The following is an 18,365-nucleotide window of genomic DNA, read 5'->3' on the forward strand; positions in this document are numbered from 1 at the left end:
TCCCACGGATCAATATACTGTGCCAATCAAAAATCACATTCCCCTTATAGCATTAAAAAAATTCCACAACAGCTCTTAACTTCAATGCTAAACTTATTGAATAAACACATCCTAGTCTCCTCTAATCGTTGAAATTTAAAAATAACCTTTAACTCTTATAACACTATATTCTCGTAAATCATTACGCTCGTGCTCACTAATATTCCAGTCAAAAATTCTAATTTCCTTATAATGTGAAAAATTCTTTATAACATCTTGTTTCCACAAATAAACATATTGGTACTCACCAATGCTTAAGTCAAAAGTTCAAATTTCCTCATAACATTAGAAATTTCAACAATAACTCCTAGCCTTTAGCCTCATTACTTAACTTATCAAACACATTTCGATTTCCTTATAATCATTAAAATTCCATAATAGTACTTAATTCTTAGATTCAATACTCAAATTGTTCAACAAACACACATACATTTCTGTAAATGCACAACTCATCACTTACCTACTGTGTGCATGAAACTTAAATATGTTTTAGACATTCTAATGCTCAGTGGACATGTGCGTGAGATATTAACTCATGCTCTGATATCACTCTGTCATGACCCAAACCCATCTCTATAGGTTTAGCGTCGTAATCGGCCAGTAATCCTAGATTACCTTCGACCTCAAAGACAAAATTTCAAAATATTTATAATCATATCAGGAACTCAAGCGGAAGCAAAGCAAAAATAAAAATGTCCATTGAGCTTATAGCTACATGATACAATAATAATTATATACGAATACAAATCTTATATATCTCACACACATATACATTTAAGACTCAGCAAAATACAAAACTCTGAAAAAGCTAAGGGCTAATTTTCTTGGCTCTACTCAAGCGTAACTTGGCTCTACTCAAGCGTAACTTGCTCCATTCCGAAAGCTCTTCAAAAGGCTGACATGGGTAGACTCCGAGGCTTTATCTATCCTTGTTGCTTAGTTTGCTCACCTACATATACATATAAATAGTGAGCTAAAGCCCAATGAGTAATAACAGAATAAAGAGGTTAAATGAATGAAGTTCAACGATAATACAAAAACCCGTCTTACAATTTCGAAATGAATCTTAAATCATTTTCAAAGTGAGGAATTTTCCACATTAAATCAAATTCAGAACAAAACATTTTCCATGTCGAATCCCATATCAAAACATATCTTTCATTTTTTGAAGCAATCCTTTTTAATAGATAGAACATTTTGATTAGCAATTATATCATCTCTTTACAGTAACAAAAGCCATTCGTATCATTATATGTGGTACATCTATGAAACAATAATATTCCAGTGATAACGGACCATATATCAATCAATCCGAAAGCCATGGTAGTGTTACCCCCAGGCCAAGTTAAGGGCCCTAGCCATGGTATTGTTACCCCCAGGCAAGGACTTACGTTCAATGGATGCCACAATACCATTTCAAAACAGAACTTCATTCATTTTGAAAAAATAATGTTTCAATAGGCCATTCAATCAATCATACATCAATTTCAATAGCAATAACATTTTCAAAAAATAAAGATAAATTGAACATATCTTTATAGAGTTATTACTCACTGTGGGTTAAGTCGATATAAGGCCTCGAACGTCCACCTATACAAATCACACAACAAAGATACAATAGAAGTACCATTCAATATCCATTTCATTTTAATTCAACTTTCTTTATGTGTTTCTAGCTTATTCCATGACTATGTGAGTCCAATTGGTGCCTAAGAATACTTAGAATGCCCTGAGGATGCAAATATGCATTTAAAAGAGTTAGTCAAAAATTGCTGGAAATAGGGTCTTCACTTGAGCGGACCCTTTGGTCGCTCAAGCGGTTTGCAAAGTTCTGTAAAAATACTGGATGGTCTCAATGTTCGCTCAAGCAATGACTTTACCGCTCGAGCGGCCAGCAAATTTTTTGTGCTTTCAAAACCAACAAAAATAATTTCTAAACACATTTTTAAAACTGACTCTTGCATGGACCAATTTAAGCATGTAATTTTTCATTACTAATGATGAACCCATGACTAATTTTCTAATTTCTAATACAAAAATCTCTTTGATCATTAAGATTAAAACCAATAATTTCATGAATATAATAATCCCAACATTCATCTTTCTTTGTTTTATAAAACATAAATTAAAGCCATATGGCCCTTTAAAAAAAATATTTACATGTAAGAAATTAAAATCAAAATCAAACTAATTTTTGATTCTCAAATATAAATTATAATCTATATCCAAATTTGCCCAAATATAGATTTAACCCACAAATTTTAAAACATGAATTAAACTTTCACAACTCTTGAAAAATTTATGATGTATGTGCAATTAAAATTCTAATTTTTGCAAGACAACAAAAATCAAACTACAAAATGCTCAATTCTAATTTAATTTCTACAATTTGAATTTAATTCAATTCTTTCACCATTTTTCTAATTTCTTTGAAATTACATGAAATTGATTCTTAATCCCTTTATTTTATTTTATTTTTTATTTTCCTTTAAATGATGAAATTGGAGTTATGAAACTTTGCATGTATGAAATTAAGATCAAAACCAAATAATTTTGATTAGAATAGCTCTAATTTGGATTATTATTAATTTTTTCCAAATCAAACCCAAATTCAAATCCATAAACCTTTTAAACATGAATTAAAATCTCAAAACTTTGAAATCCTATGATGCATGTTTAATTAGAGTATTATACTTGTAGAATTTGTTCATGCATGTAGAAATGAAACTCAAATTCATGCAAGACTACAAAAAATCAAATTCAACAAAATTGATTCCCAATTTAACTTCCATAAATTGAACATAACTCCATTTCTTCATCATCTTGCTAATTTCCTTTTAATTACATGGAATTGAATCCAATTATCTCTCAATTTCAGCTTTTAGGTGATTTTTCTACAAAATTTGAACTTTAATTTCTTACCTAAAATCTTCAATTTGTTGAGTCTCTTGATCAAGCTTTGAGTTTCTTCCTTTTGTCTTCAATTTCTTGCTCACCCTTTCTCTAGAGTTGAACTCTCTCTCTCTCTCTCTCTCTCTCTCTCTCTCTCCCCCACCGTTTTCCTCCAGCCAAACCAGGTTGATGAGTAGTTTCAATACACTACACCCCTTTCTTTATTCCATTCTTCTTTCCCTTTTTATTTATTTATTTATTTATTTGTAATAAAAAATGGTGTGACACTTGTCCACCTTAAAATAATCCATGTGGTGGTATGTTAGGATTAGTTTAGCACACTAATTACACATTAGCTTAATTAAATATCATTTAGTCTAGATTAATCATTGTTAGCACATAACTTAATTAATCATAACTAATTACAATTCCTACATGATTTAATTAGTCTAATTTGACTTCCATTAAGGCCCAATTAATTATATTTAATCTTTACCATTCTGAATCAGAATTTTTTTTTTAAAATCAAACTCTCGAAACACTCCAAATATTAAATTAAACTTATTGCCATCATCAATTTTGATTTCCCAAATCGTTTAGGCCTTCAATTTCTAATCAGACTCAAAATTTTCGTCAATAAATTACTTATTCAAATTGGACACCATCAATTTTGATTTCCCAAATCGTTTAGGCCTTCAATTTCTAATCAGACTCAAAATTTTCGTCAATAAATTACTTATTCAAATTGGACACCCCATAAATAAATTTAATTCATAATAATCACAATTCTCATAATTTAATTTACTTAATTAACTCCAATTTGGACCTAATTAATCGAATCTCAATTTTACTAAACTGAATCGAACATTTAATTAAACCCCTGTATGGTCCAATACTAGAAATTAAACTGAATCAACTTATCAATTTTACCTCCTTAAGCCTTTTGAATGCTCAATTTCTAATTCAAAATAAATCCTTTATGAAATCTTATACGAATCAGATTCGACAATCCTCATAAATCCCAAATTAAATCAAGGTAACGACTAATTAAAATTCAAATCCCCATAGTTAATCAAATATAAAATATGATACGAGGCAGGGTCGTCATAACCTTGCTCGTGCATGAGGCCGAACCAATGCATCCAACTTAACGACCGAGCTAAAACAACACTTGCACACTTCTCTAATCGAGCCACATGTTAAAGTTTTGTTACACTCCACACAATTTACACTGCTATCTTAGCTCGGTCAATCACTTGAGCATAGCACAATTCTTTTTTGACCGTGTAGACTCAATTAGGCTTTGTTAGGAACACCATCACAATTACCCCTTGGCGACGCCATTCGGCCAAACAAACACACATGAGTTTGCAACCGTGTTGTGAGGCTAAGCAAAACTGCTTAATTGTTAACTTAAAATCCACACCTATAGGCAAGTATTGCTTCCTGGTTAGCTCTCTTGGCGCCATAGCCGAATTCCGCCGAGAGTACAACATCCTTGATGATGTGCACTTCACTTTAGCTGAACAAGATATAATCCCTTGGGGCAAGACTGGGTTTTGCCCCTTTACAGTGCTATCCATAGTTGAGGAAGGGCTACGCTTTCCAGTCCAACCATTAATTTGCGAATTCCTTAGGCAGACGAGGCTTTGTCTAACCCAACTCTCTAGCAACACCTATCAAATTATCAATGGTAAAGTTGAGCTAAACTGTCGCCTAGGTCTCAACTTAGGGTTGGCCAAGATATTCCACCAATATTCTTTTGGTCAATGCAATGACAGTTGGTGCTACTGCCTGAAGGTAAAAAGAGGGCGTGAGAAGATAGTCAAGAGAACGCTAGATAAAGACTTACACGACGATGATTTTCTTTGGGTCTCTGGTAATTATGAGGACCAAGAGGCCCTGGTGGCTATGAAATTAACTGTAATAAGTAACACAGTTTTACTTACTTTATTTTAATCATTTTGATGCATCAATATCGAGCTAATCGTTGATCCATTTTGATTTATTACTTTTTGCAGATCTAAACCTTTTAAAGGAGAAGTATGCATATGCAAACCAAGATGCTCTCCAAGCCGCATTGAGATACAAGCAACGAAATTGGACTGGATCGATCTACTTAGCTTTGAGCCGACCTACCAATACAAAGGCAATTGAAAGAGCAAAGTCACAGACTTTCTCCTAGAACCGTCACTGAACCTGATCCTAACCTGCCTGAGATTAATATCACTTCCTTGACTGAGGAGCAAGACACGGCCAAGAAGAGAGCACTACGAGCCTTCATCACCAAGCAAGGTGATTGCTGATGCTCAGACTGAGCAGCGTCCCACCGAACAAGGGAGGTCAGTCGTGGTTGCCCTGTCAACAGCCAGGGCTTCTTTATCTCTACCTAACAAAAAGGCTTGAACTACACCCATCGAGCAGCATCTGGTGGCTGAAGAAGACATTGAGCAGTAGACATTGAGCTGTTTGACCTGGAAATGCCTTTGTGGGGAAACCGAACCGAGCGGGCTAACCTATCCACCCCCTAAGTGTGGGCACCAGCTTTGACCTACAAGGGCCGAGCTGTGACCACTGAAGATTCGGTCTATGCTGACAGTGATCATTATTTGGCCTTCAACCCGGCTAAGTGTCTTTGCCTTCTTACCGATATGGAAAGACATGAGTAACTGACCGAGCTAAAGGCAATCTGGTTGGTTACCAAGTCACTGGTTTTGGTGAGTGATACATCTTTACTCATTTTCTTTCCATCTATTTGTTCGATTATCCTAATATCCAATGTGCTTTGTAGGCTGTGCAGAAAAATCAAATAGCTCACCAACGCGTGCTTGACTTGAGGAAGGCTGCCAAAACAACCATTATAGACAACATTGCCAAGGACGCCGAGCTAAAATAATTAAAGGCAAAGCTGGCCGAGGTAAGCACTGCACGGGACCAGTTGGCCGAGCAAGTACGCACAGCTGAAAAGGACAAACAAAAGGCCTTGGTTGAAAAAAGAATAGGTATTTGTGCGAGCTAAAGAAGCTTAAGTACACCAAAGACACTGAGATCAAAGTGTTGGAGAAGAAGATAGAGGACACTGAGGATCGAGGCTACAATGAAGGCGAGCAAGCTTACGTTCAACAATGCGAGGCCACCAAGGATATTTTCTTCAAGTGTGGTTGGAAGACTATGGCAGAGAAGCTTAGCTAGGCCCCTGAATTAGAGGTCTTTCTAAATCCACTTCCTCACTTTATCCCAAGTTATACGGCGGTGTATGCCAGCGCCATGCAACAAAAATTGCTAGAGGTGGATGAGGACAGCTCGACGACCAATGCTCTTGCCTTGGTTGCTACTGATCCATTGCGCTAGCCAACTCCTCTAGCTCGGCTAGAAGTGACCAACCAGACTCAGCCGAGCTTCATCATTGACGAAGATGTCACCGATCTAACCATTGAAGATAGTGGTGGCACTGTGTTGACTCCAGATAAAATTGGTGCCTCAACCGAGCTGAATGATTGTGATAACCCTGGTCCATATTATGCTAATTAATCTTAATTGTGATTGTGATTATGTGTTTGATATGATTTGGAGTGCCATTCATATGAATATATGTGGTTTTGAATTTCTATCTGTTCACCGTAGGAATATCTGTTCAACTTGCTATTATAAACTGAAAATTGAAGGCCTTGTCGGCCACAGAAACCGAAATTGACTACGCCATTGTGATTAGCGTAATTTTTAGAGCCTACGGTGAAATTTAATTGAAAATTGATTCGGATCAAATTATATATATTAAATTGATGTTATAGTGCTTAATTAATTGGTATTAATAAATGTGATTAAGGGAGCTTGTATAAAAAGGGCCAATATACACTTATATTCATTTGTTTTGAGCTCAAATCAGATTTTTCTCTCTAGAGAGAGAGAGAGAGAACCGAACTTAGAGTGAGAGAGGGAGCTCAAATTGAAGGTTTGATCAAGAGGCTTGAGAATCTTGAAGATAAACTCAAGAATTAACCATAATTTGGAAGATTTAAGCTTCTAGGTGAGTAATTGGTTATGATTTCATAAGTTTGAGGTTGTAATTTTGTGAATTCAAGATTAGATGATCATCTAGAGCTTGAATTGAAGTTGATATGTTCATGCATGCACAAAATTGCCATGAATTTGCATAAACTAACATGCAATATGTTGATTATGAAAAATTGAGCATTGAAGCATACATGCAAGCATAGTTTTGTTGAGTTTCATTGTTGTGAGCACCATTGGTGCCGTTTGAAATGGAATTGGGGTCTAAGACTAACATGCATGTTGAATTGGTAGAGATATGAATTTTGGATGAAGTTTGAATGCATGGGTTTGATCATACAAAAGAAATGAGGATTTATTTGAGAATTAGATTGCGATTTTGAACAATTCGATCCCATATACTTATATTCTCATGTGGTATAATGTATTTGCACGTTTTGAACCAAAATTATGAGTTTTGGACCTTTGGTGGTCGAGTTTGAACTTGAAGAACAATTCTGGAAAACTCAGAATTTGGCATGTCCGCTCGAGCAGGGAAAGTGCCACTCGAGCATGAAATGTGAGCTCCCAGAATTTTTGCAGACATTGATGTCCGCTCGAGTGGGGACATTCACGCTCGAGTGAGGAGTTATGTAGTGTGACTTTCAGCTTGAGCGTCCGAAGTCACGCTCGAGTGTAAATATGAGGCAACCAACACGTTTGCAGACCAAAGGGGTCCGCTCGAGTGGGGAACCCTGTTTTTGAAATTTTGTAAAGTTGAATTGAGTTTCATTTTCCGTTCTCTTCCATCTCTAAGCGCTCTTAGGCATCCATTAAGCATTGTAAATGAGTTAAAAGGATAAGAACGAAGCCTAAGAGGAATATATGAATTAAGAACGGAATGAATTGTTTGTGACCCATTATGTTCATGAAATGTGTAGGGTCAAGCACGAGGGCAAATCTACCGGCAGATCACTGTGAGTAATATCTTAATAAAGATATCTGAAGTATGTTATTTGTCCAATTGCTTACTTTCATATATGTCTTGTAAGTTTGTTACATTGAATTGGGGACAAGTATTTGTTATGCCATATGATTGGGCCAAAGGCCGTTGGATACAATTGACTGGGCCGAAGGTCGTTTGACGTGAATGACTGGGCCAAAGGCCGTCTGACAAGAATGATAGTCTGACATATGAATGATTGGGCCAAAGGCCGTCTGACACAAATGACAGTCTGACATATGAATGATTGGGCTAAAGGCCATCTGACACGAATGACAGTCTGACATGAATGATAGTCTGACATATGAATGATTGGGCCAAAGGCCGTCTGACATGAATGATAGTTTGGTATGAATGAGTGGACCAAAGGTCGTCAGATATGAACGATTGGGCCGAAGGCCGTTGGATCTGAACGATTGGGCCAAAGGCCGTCGGATACGAACGATTGGGCCAAAAGGCCGTTAGACATGAATGGATAGGCCAAAGGTCATTGGTTATGAGTTAATTGGGCTTGAGGCCGTTTGATACATCTAGAACTTTAGTCGACTGATACATTAAGTAGAAACATAAATTGGGGCCAAGGTCGTCTGATGTAACTGTTTCAAAGATTGTTGATGTATCTTTCTTATTTGATATTATTCACTGGGCTTTCGCTCACGCTCATTCATGTCTATTTAGGTGAGCCAAGGAATGTCCAAACCCAACCTTGGTGTAATATGTGAGAAACAATCAAGGTTTTGAAGAGTCAGCCCCAAACATCTCACGCATGAGACTTGTCTTCGCCTCTTTTGTTCTTTTGATATAGTTTCATTATATTGGCGAAAACATCAGATTACTTTGTATATAAACCTTGGGTTTAACTGACTCAGACTTGAATGATCCTGTGTATGTACAGAACTTTGTGTTATTATCCCTTTGATGTGAGTTATTAATAGGTATATATATATGGACTGTTATGATGTGCCATATAAGCACAGCTCTATGGAAAAAAGCTTTAAATTTGCTTCCGTTTGGCCCCTTTACTCTGATAAGATATGTCTTGTTTGGTTTGAGGTTGTAGGTAATCCCTTAATTACTGGCTGGTTATGTTCTTAACCCGTAGGGGCGGGTTCGGGTCATGACAATGATCCTGCCATGTGACCGAGATTCAAATTGCTTCTAGTTTTTGCTTTTGTTTCTTCATTTTATTTTTTATATATTTTTTTTCTTGTCCTGTAACTGGGATATTTGGTCCTCCTTCTGTAATCGACTTTCATATTAATGAAAATTATAACTTTTTGAACGGTAATGTGTTTTTGATATTTTGGTCAAATTGAAATGTGTGTTTTGACAGCTCGAGTAAGACTTCCAAGAAGTTGGTCAATCCTGCCAACTAACTTTGCCGAGCTAACCAGCCTGGTCAATGACTTTCAAAAAGTTGGTCAACACTGCCAACCCACTTTGTCGAGCTGACTAGCTCGGTTAAAGATTTCAAAAAGTTGGCCAATCCTGCCAATCTACTTTGCCGAGCTGACTAGCTCGGTAAAAGATTTTCAAAAAGTTGGTCAATCTTGCCAACCTATTTTGCCGAGCTGACTAGCTCGGTCAAAGATTTTAAAAAGTTGGTCAATCCTGCCAACCCACTTTGCCGAGCTGACTAGCTCGGTCAAAGATTTGAAAAAGTTGGTCGATCCTGCCAACTCACTTTGCCGAGCTAACCAGCTTGGTCAATTATTTCTAAAAGTTGGTCAATCCTACCAACCCACTGTCACGCCCCACTTTTTATTACTCGAAGTATTACCAATTTCATTTACTTAATTCCATTTCAGAGATAACATGCGGAAATAAACTTGTATATTCAACTCGTAGAAGTGGATAACATTCCTCTCATTCGTATGCAAGTAAGTACAACATGAGTAAAATAAATAAATTACCCTTGGGCTTACATCATTAACGAATCAAGAAGAAGGGTGCAACCCTTTTACACATACGGCATTCTGCTAATACAAGAGATGCCCCGTGGCCAACAAATAAGAAGATCCAAATCTTGCAGCACATTCAGCTCAACACCTGAAACAAAATTCAACAACGTGGGATGAACATATAGTTCAGTAGGGATCTCAACATGGCCCTCAACAATAACAACTTACAGATAGCTATGATCATGAATGCCCAATCTCATACTAGAATAGTAATGTGACAGTTTATACAAAATATACATAAGTATGAACTTTCTCGAAAACAGCCATTTCATTCAACGCTATAAGCGATCCATCCTTCCTTTTTCTTTCATTAACTCTAATCCTTCACAACATTAACAATTACTTAGGAAATAATCTCACTAAGCCCATTACGCTCTTCCATTTTCCAAATGGCAAATTGACATTTTGGTTTGTTCCCAATACAATCATAACTATACATGCATACTTTTATAAAAAGGGAGATAACAACTCACTAACATGTATACAATCAACCAATGAAGTAACTTGGCCCTCCGAGACTGTAACCAACCAAATTCATGATTTCCTCAGATACAATGGAACAACAACAACAAAACTTTGCTCTACCAGCTATGTGCGTAGTAAGCCAAAGATACACCTCTCACAACAACATACCAGTTTACCAGGCGCTAGCTGGAAGGGTGTGGTACCTTAGATTCTCAGTGCAGTCAGTTCTCCAAGCGCTAGTTGGAAGGTCACGGTACCTCTGATTTTTAGCGCAAGGTATAACACCACCAACCAAAATACAACAGGGCATAACTAACATGTATAACACATATACATAAATCATCAAGATACAAGCAATGTGTTAAAGTATATGAACACATAATTAATTTCCCCCGAGCAAGTATACATATACAATGTATCTCAGCACTTCCTCACATACAATGTTCAATCAACAATGGTATAATGCATACATGACAATTCAACACAACCATGTCATCCTCCACCGATGACCAAGGACAAAACCTCTACATGCAAGTATTTAGTATGCCTATTAAAGACTCAATTACTATGAGACCACAAACCCAATAACAACACTAACACGGTAGTTAAAGATACAACCCCCACGTGTGTGTATTTAACACTCAAGAAACAACAATCCAATTTTCATACTTATGTCGGAGATACTTTTCTCATTTCACAAAACAAATTCCATTTCCTTTTGTTTTCACAAAACCAACTCCATCCCTTTTGTTTCCACAAAACCAATTCCGGTGATAATAAAGCCATAACTCACATTAGCCTACTACATTCATTTCAAAACCATCCCAAAGCCAAAGTTAACCCCTTAGGCATTAACACCTTCACCCAACTCACATTAACAATAGAGATTTACAACATAGGTTAACTACCCTCCATTTTAATTTACCAAATCAAAATATAATTTAGGGCTTTTTCTTCTTTCAACTATAACATGCTAATTTACACTCCAATTAGCACAAAACAACCATCAATGATAAAATAACCATTTTCAAACAACCAACCCTAGGTTCCTTCTCATGATTTTAAACAAATCCAACGTGGATATGATTTTCATGCAATACAAAACTACCACTTGTCTATCTATAGACGAAGTATTGAAAAAGAACAAGGAAATCCCTACCTCAAATGTAGAACCCAAGGAGAAGAAGAGCAAAACTCGAAAGTGCTCCAAATCCTAAATTTCTTGGATCAAAATGAAGCCCTCGACGATCAACACACTTCTTACAAAGGCCCAAGGTGAGGAAAACACTCCTACTAGATCAAACCCTAGAGAGAAGTTAGGTTTTAGAGTGAGGAGCTCTCAAAAATCAGTTTTGGGAAAGTAAGACAGAGAAAAGAAAAGTGAAAAGTGATTTAAAAGGTGATGTCACTGACTGATATAAAACATGTCCACTCGAGCGTACAACACCCCGCTCGAGCATCAGACACAGGTTCATGCTCGAGCGTCCAAAGATCCGCTCGAGCGCCGGATGCACTCTCCCAGAATTTTCTGCAGACGACCAAAATGTTGAGAGAAGGAAATTCACGCTCGAGCATCCAAACTGCCGCTCGAGCGGATAGGCAACAACAAATGCCCGCTCGAGCGTCAAAGAGCCGCTCGAGCGGAGAGACCAAAACCTGGGCAAAATTCTAAGTTTTAAAACACAACCAACTTATTCCCAACTTGCCCAACACAACCCAAAACTCTAAAACAAAGAGTAAGGGATAGAAATGAGGATAAGACAACAGCAAATCTACGGGACCGAGTCTGGATTACAGTTAAAAAACAACAGGGAATACCGGAATCCCTATACCCACTTTGCCGGGCTGACTAACTCGGTCAAAGATTTTAAAAAGTTGGTGAATCCTACCAACCCATTTTATAGAGCTAGCCAGCTCAGTCAAAGATTTCAAAAAGTTATTCAATCCTATCAACCCACTTTGCTGGGCTAGCCAGCTCGATCAAAGATTTGAAAAAGTTGGTCAATCCTGCCAACCTGCTTTGCCGAATTAACCAGCCGGGCAAAGACTTCAAATTTTAGATTAAAGTAGTACAAACATAGTAAAACTACAAGAAGACAAGGTTTGAATAGAAAAAGTTGTCCTCATTTTATTAATTCGGACCAAAAAGAAGAGGAAAATTATAGGTATGGAAACTAAAAATAGAATAACTTTAAATTGGCTATATTCTATGGCCTTGGAATAGCTCGGTCATCCACGTCTTCCAAGTGGTAAGCTCCCTTTCCTGCTAACCCTACCATTTTGTATTGTCCCTCCCAATTGGGTTCCAATTTTTCGTTACCAGGCACCAAAGTGTTCCCCATGACTTTGCGTAGAACCCAATCTCCAACATTGAACTACCTTGGATGCACTACCTTGTTATACTTTCTAGACAACTTTTGCTGATATGAGGCCATGTGGATCAACGCTCTTTCTTTTTGTTTTTCTACAAGGACGAGCTCCAAGGTTATAGCCTTCCTGTTAAAGTCTCTGTTCGGTGCCTAACTTCGTCATGGAAAGTACATCGGTACCTTTCGTTATAACCCTCCTATGCTTTTCCCAATTTGGCTGGCCGCCGAACAAGGGGTTCACCGCATATTTCACTAAGTATACGGTAGATGGACTTCCTAAAAACTGTCGTGATGGCGGTGCGAACCTTCAGCCTCCTTGCTTTGGTTTCCTCATTAACTTGAAGAGGTCATCGCGGTTGTTGTAGTTCAGTCGTCTTTTCTTTCCAACCGTGTTTACCTTGCCGAAGTCTTTTTGTCCAACATCACTGTCATGCCAAACTTTGCCTTGGCGTGGGCACCATTGTCCTCTACCCTTATGTATTTGTGGACTCTCCATCAAGGCCTCCATGGTAAGGAGTGGAGTCATTGTCATGGAATCACTTAACCTATGCCCAACTAGCAATCCTTGCTTGTACTAGGCGATAGCTAGGTTTGTGGGACACTCGTCAATCTAATTAAAGGTCTCCCAGTATCTGTTGTTGTAGGACTTTAGTGTTTTCTTCTCACCCATGTCAGTGGTGAACAATTGGTCGATCTCTACAGGCGTCTTGGTATTTGTTTTGAACTTGGTAACAAACACCTCTAGGAGTTACGCCCAGAAGGCAATGCTGTCCTCTAGCAATCTCTCAAACCACGTGGAGCCCAATTTTCCAAGACTCGACGGAAACAAGATGCACATCAAGGCCTCATTCCGCTTGTGTATAGCCATTTCTTATCGAAAGTGGCTAAAGTGCATGTATAGATCTAACTTCCCATCGTAGATCATAATCTTAGGCTGGTTAAAGCCTGAAGGTAGCGGTGCATTCCCTATCACTGGAATGAACGGTGAGCTCTACAATCTTGCCAGTGCTCTATCTACTGGTGAGATACGACATTGGCATTGCAACCTCGACGCTTCCATGCATCTTAGGAGCCAATCACTGCAACGCAGATACCCTTTGGGGGTCCTATGCCTGGGCAACTTCTCTCCTTCATGCCCTTTCATATAAGACAGTCTACAAATCTACTAACCTGGGCAACTCAGTATGTCGCATAGATGTTTGATGAGTGTGTGAGGGTCAATAACTGCTCTCCTCAGTGTATAGCCTTTCAGACCTCGCCTCTGGAATAATGAGTTTTGGAAGTTCTTGAATGAGTTTCTCCTGTCTAGAGGCTTCTACTCTCAGAATGTGTGGGTGTGGCATGCCTAACCGATCCCCAGAACGGCGGGATTGTGTTTGTCCTTCGCGGATTTCCACTCCAGTCATACATTTTCCTTTCACTTGTCACTTAAAGGTCTCCATGTCTGCCACCATCCTCCTTGTCAACTTATCTTGCTCTCTCACATGATCCTCTAGAACCTGGGTGTCTGTCCATCGCCTTTGTCCATCTGGGCTTCGAAAATGGCGAGGGCTTCAACCCCGCTTTTCTCGCACACCCCTGTGTGGGTTCTGTCATCGTGGGTCTAAATCCATCATGGGCGGAGTAGGAGGTAAGTAGTCACGCCTCTTGTTCTCTTCTGGCATTTGGCCATCAATGGCAGATTGCGAGATATCTTTATTGTGTGCCATTGATACTTCTTGAAAAAAAAGCTTGATCAAAAGATAAGTTCTCTGATTTCCCACTGACGGCACCAATTGTATGAGCACAAAATATTCTTCAATCGTATAATCCTGTTGATCAAGCTTGCACTCCTCCAAACATCGTCGTAACAATTTCATTTTATCCTCCAAATTATACTTCAATTATCAATTCAACCCATGTATTTCTCAAATTTCAATTTTACACCTAAATTATTTACTTTTGGATCAATATTTGTCGTTTATAATCAAATGAAAGTTGCTAACGTGTCACTGAAATTTTGGGAATAGTGTAGGGGTCTAATTGATATTTTGGGGATAATTTGGAAGGTAAAATGAAATATCAAATGATGACAGCAGCAAGTGCAATCTAATTATAGATGGCAGTTGACGATAAGGGTGAATTGATCCAAAATTAAATAGTTAGGTGTAAAATTAAAATTATAAGAAGTACATGGGTTAAATTGATTATTGACATATATTTTGGAGGGCAAAATAAAATTTCCCTCTTGGGATTCAATAATCCCACTCATATAACCTCAACTTTTCTATCAAAATAATTCTTGGACTTTTATTGATAAATCCCATTTAGGAGTGTTCTAATCCAATAAGTCCATCAATGAAATTTATAACCTCCTTAGTCCCCTATGTTTATACTTTTATTCCATAAAGTTCTTTTTCCCGATTTACACTATTTTTATAATGATTCTAGTTTAGACCCCACCCATTTGTTGCATTCAGATCTGAGAATCGATGTATTTAACTATTGTTCAACTCATTTTCATCTTGTTACTTGTTGAGTTTGGCTCTTAGGAGTTTTGGTTGTGTTTGAAACAGGTTGGGAGGTTAGTTTTTTTCTAAAAGTTGTTGCTCAGATTTTGGCTTGTTGGCTCAAGCGACTATTCCCGCGCTCGAGCAATCTTTTACAGTTTGCAGAGCTATTGAGAGTTTGATATCTTCACTAGAGCAGTCTTTCTTGCACTCGAGCGCTCTTTTATAGGTCTGAACTACTAGGAGGGTGTCATTGCGCGCTTGAGTGGTGATTTTCGTCACTCGAGCAGTGTCACTTATTGTGTTTGTCACTTGAGCGACCATTCTTACGCTCGAGTGTTCTGTGCATATATTAGTTCGAGAAAAAGACTTTATGGATCACTTTTTCATATCTCTCTCTCTAAACATTTCAAAACCCTAAAATCTTTACCTTCTCTCTCTAGTTCTTGTACTTTAGCTCCAAATACTCCAAATTCGTTGGTTTCCTCACCCTAGTCCCTTGGAGTGGAAGATTGAGCACGTCAACGGCTTCGTTCTAATTGGTGAAGTTTGTATTTTTGGCTCTGTCAAGTTCCACTCTTTGTTTCCTCTTGTCTTCTACTTTGAGGTAGGGATTTCTTTGACTCTTTTATATGATTTTTAGCTTAGTTATTTGTTCTTTGAAAAGGGTATTGATTTGGGAGATTTTGGGAAAAACCTAGGGTTTGAATTTAAAATCAAAAGAGGGGTTTTCCAAAATGGTTCTTGAAAATGGTTGTGGGAATGAGTTATGGTTGAAATATGTGAAAATGGTGAATATTTCTTCTTGAAATTGATTTTGTAAAATAAAGGGGGTTTTGCCCTAAACTTCGGATATTTGGAATTTCGTAAGGAAATGGAAAATGTTGTGGGTTTTTGTAAAATTGGAACGATGATTATGTTTATGATGATGGTGGGGTTGTAAATGTAATATCACTCATATTGTGAAATGATGGAATTGTATATTAGGATTGGAAACTATTTTTCTATAGAAATATCTGTTTTGGGCTATCGGTGGAGGATAGTCTTGATTGTTGCAGACATTGCATAAGGATTAGGTTAAATTGAAACTAATTTCTCATACATTGTGCATTCAGCATAATTTCATATTGAACATTGGAAATGTATTGATTTTTGAGGAAAAAGGGTGAATACCGTGGTGAATATGGTTAGGGGGTGTGGTTGTCGTTTTATTATTTTGGCTTGTGTGTCCTTAGTGAAAGTTCAGAAACCCAAGCGTTTAGGTGCTGATCCTTCCGATTAGTACTGGTAAAATGGCTTTGGTAGTGCTTGTATAGCCTACTGGCCGACACGTACCTAAAGATTCCTAGTGTATTGTATCCATTGTCCTGTTTTCTGATATAAAAGGATTATTTTTATGAATTGATTTATAATCTAGCATTGCATTGCTTTGAGATGGAAAATGAGGAATATTTGACAAATGGAATGCACATGCATTCACCTTATGATTTTATTAAGATTCATATACTGTGTTAGAGTATCTCTACTGGGTTGTGGCTTACCCTATGTGGAAAACAACTTTCAGGTGCTGATGATATCCCTCTACCAAGGACGTTTCTTGGGAGGACTTGGAGCTTAAGGCTTCATTTTTCATTTCTTGATGTAATTATTTTGTTTAAGCCCAGGGCTTTACTTGTTTTGAGTTTAAACTCATTTTGTTGTACCCAGGCACGGTCCTGGAAAGTTGTAGCCATTAGGGCATTTCATTACATGGTTGTACTTACATTTTTACTCTTGTATCAATCCCAAATGATATAGATTCAAAATCTAAGATTGGTGAATATATGCTGCATATGTCATCTTTTGTAAGGATCAAAGAGGTAATGAATAGTAGTTATGACATTGTTGATCAATTGTAGCACTGTTATGAGATGGATTAATGTTATTTATTTCGAGGCGCTATGACTTGGTACCAGAGCTACCAAGTTTGAGTGTTTTGGGATCGTGGGAAGTGGTTATTACCACAATGGGTTCTTTTGCTAGACAATATTAGGAATAGACCTGGTATGCTATGTGATAACATGCTTATGTGACTAAATGAGTATGGGATTTAATTTCTTAGATATTGATTGGGTCCACGAGTTTTTAGAAGTCCTGTTAGAAGAGCACTTGATCACTGCTATTTCTAATTGGAACTCTAGCAATGTCATGGGACGATCACTATCAAGAAAGGAAGTTCGTTTGCGTTTATGTGATTAGGTGCTCATGTGGAGTGAATTATTTGTTATCCATCGCATTAGGACATGAGGGAATTAGCTTCAGCACATTTGTAAATGTGCTAACCTGTTGTGTTACCTTTATTAGGCTATCAGGATTTGGACGTAGTGGTGGTAGGCCTTGGCAGCATGAGGTGCCGTTACTAGATGATATTTCGGTGCAGGAGGAAGGAGTTAGTCAGGCTAACATGGCCAAGCCAGTAGGTCAGTAAGCCATGGGCTTTTTGGCACGGGAAATGGCTAGTACTTTGCAGGAGTTTATGGACATTCTCAGGGCTAATAATCAAGTCCAGGCCCATGCAGTTGAGGCGGGGCCATCTTTTCTGAAGAGGGAGTTCTTCTTGTCGAATTTGGATGAGTTTTTGAGGGATCCGAAGAGCCACTGAAGGTAGATGAGTGGCTAGAACAGATGGTGAAGACGTTCGAGATGCTTGGCATCGAGGATGACGGTTTGAGAGTGACCTTAGCATCCTTCCAGTTGAAGGGAGATGCGGGTCAATGGTGAAAGTATGAGCGTAGACGCATTGGGGTGACTTAGGAGGCCTTTATCAAAGCCTTCCAGGACAAGTTCTTACCTACTAGGGAGAAGTTGAGGGATCAGTTCTTGAAGCTCAAGCAACTGAACACACCTATAGCAGAGTTTGAGGCAACTTTTACTAGACTCTCTGGATTTACACCAGAGCTTGTGGCGACGAAGGATCGTCATTGTGTTGAGTTCAAGAAGCGACTGAGGATTGGACTCATTTTCAAGGTGGCCGTATCCATGATTAGGGATTACGGTCGTCTTGTGGAGGCACCGACTCATGTAGAGACTGTGATTCAGATGGAGGAGGAGGAGAGGATGAAGGGCTCCAAGTAGAAGAGTCAAAAGGTTTAAAGAGAGATAAGGGACAATAAAAGGC

General features: G+C 38.1%; 1 long non-coding RNA gene across 1 annotated transcript; it reads right to left on the minus strand.

Annotated features, from left to right (window-relative positions):
* Window positions 1-414: 414 nt before the first annotated feature.
* LOC114284326 (uncharacterized) lies at window positions 415-3,154 on the minus strand. The gene is made up of 3 exons (XR_003636854.2): window positions 2,962-3,154; window positions 1,594-1,629; window positions 415-988 (listed from the first exon to the last, which is right to left on the minus strand). It is a non-coding gene; the product is annotated as an uncharacterized LOC114284326 (long non-coding RNA).
* Window positions 3,155-18,365: the final 15,211 nt, after the last annotated feature.

The sequence above is a fragment of the Camellia sinensis genome, chromosome 13 (genome assembly GCF_055761805.1).
Source record: "Camellia sinensis isolate YWXY chromosome 13, ASM5576180v1, whole genome shotgun sequence".
Taxonomy (NCBI): domain Eukaryota; kingdom Viridiplantae; phylum Streptophyta; class Magnoliopsida; order Ericales; family Theaceae; genus Camellia; species Camellia sinensis.